This window comes from Pteropus vampyrus, unplaced genomic scaffold (assembly GCF_000151845.1).
Source record: "Pteropus vampyrus isolate Shadow unplaced genomic scaffold, Pvam_2.0 Scaffold37, whole genome shotgun sequence".
Classification (NCBI taxonomy): Eukaryota; Metazoa; Chordata; class Mammalia; order Chiroptera; family Pteropodidae; genus Pteropus; species Pteropus vampyrus.
Genome location: NW_011888818.1, coordinates 3,610,288 through 3,612,072, shown reverse-complemented (window position 1 = coordinate 3,612,072; position 1,785 = coordinate 3,610,288). Strand labels below are relative to the sequence as shown.

At 29.6% G+C, this 1,785-nt stretch overlaps 1 pseudogene; it reads right to left on the bottom strand.

The window, feature by feature from the left end:
- Window positions 1-1,289: 1,289 nt before the first annotated feature.
- On the bottom strand, window positions 1,290-1,408 carry LOC111738377 (annotated as a pseudogene).
- Window positions 1,409-1,785: the final 377 nt, after the last annotated feature.

The window sequence follows — 1,785 nt, the reverse complement described above, 5'->3', positions numbered from 1 at the left end:
TCTAGGCTTGTGCTGGCCATTTGTTCATTGGAGATAGCCATCTTTGAAGTGAATGCCCCTTTGAACTAGGCATCTCAGCAATCAAAGCTTAAATCATGCACTTATAATACAAAAAGAAAAGATTACCATCAGAACTTAGCTACAACAGACATTGCAAAGTTTGCTTTGTTAGAGCTTTTTTTTTTGCAATTTACAAATTATCTTGAGCCTTGTTCTTGGAAATGGTTACTTGGAAACAGTTTCATTCTTTTAAATCTAGGACCATTTGTGAATTTTTGTTTTAAGTTCATTTGTCTTTGAATACTTCTTCCTAGAAAAATGTCTGGTTTATAGAAGTCTTTTCTCAGATTTGAATTTACATGTAATTATAAGATGTTTATAACTTTCATACATAAGATAGTGTTTTTTTAATTATTATTCTAAATATTTTGTATACATGGGTTGCAAATTTATCTAAATAAATGTTCATGCACAAGTTTCTTTTCTGGTTTCTGTAGCTTCCAACAGTTAGAAAAAGTTGATAAATGGATGTTTAAAACTTAATTCTTCCATAGGTACATAGATGAACTTGTTTTATATATTCAATAAAATTTCAGCTATTGTCCTTCCGGTTCTCTAGCCAGCAGCATAGCTTGCAATAGAAGCAATTGTAGCAATGTCTAAAGGCAGGATTCAGCTATTAAGTTCCAGATTCATTTTCAAAGTGTATCGACTATTGGGCTCACTAGATCATAAATGCACAGTTCATTCAGATGTAGAATATATCTATATTAGTTTTCCAGCAACTCCATAAATCTAGTTTGCCACTGTTTTCACCAGTAAATAATTTTTTTAGCATTCATTTAGATGATTTAAAAACCTACAACGATGACTGGAGTTAAAAGAAGCTGAAGTATTTTTGATAGCTATTTCTGAATTAAAGTTGTTTGAGCAAATCATAACTAATCATCTCATAAATGTATCCCAATTAAGGCCGATAAAAACTAGCTTATAGGTTATCTCCCTTTCCACACACATACACATTACATTCTCTATATTGAAGTATATTATATTACACAGGTTTTTTTCCTACTTTTTTCCTACATTTCACAAGTTTTTTTCCTACTTTTCTTCAATAGCCTCACTAGACATTTTTATTGCACAGATTTTATTTTTTTTTATTAATTTTACTTTTTTTCAAAGAATTGGTTTTTAGATTTTTTTTTTTTTTCCAGGCAAAGCAATCCTTAGTTGACCTCACAGTTTGCAAGGACCTTGTCAGTTTACAATCCCTTATTTTTTATTTTTCACATCTACAGCACCTGGTCTTCCTAGGTGGTCTCCCATCCAAATACTAACTAGGCCCAACCCTGCTTAGCTTCCAAGATCAGATGAGATCAGGCTTGTTCAGAGTGGAATGGCCGTAGACTAGTTTTTAGATTTTTTAAATTCTTCTTTTTTGTTATATTTTTGTTTTCAGACTCCTAAATATTTGTTTTCTGTTTTATAAATTCATTTCTCCTATGTATCTTTCTTAATTTTCTTAACAGTGAATGCTTAATATCTTTTTTATTCTTTCTTACTTGAAAATAAAAAATATTTTAGTCATAGAATTTTTCTCCAACCACTACTTTGTTCATCTCAAAAAAGTTTAAATATATACTAGGACTACTCTTTTTTGTTTTGGAAATTATAAAATGGATGCTTAACAATTTTGCTTTTCTTTTCTTTATATTTAAAATGGTTATGCTTTCTCTATTAAATTTCTCTTTTAAGTTGCAAAATTAGTTTTAAGATTTTATCTTA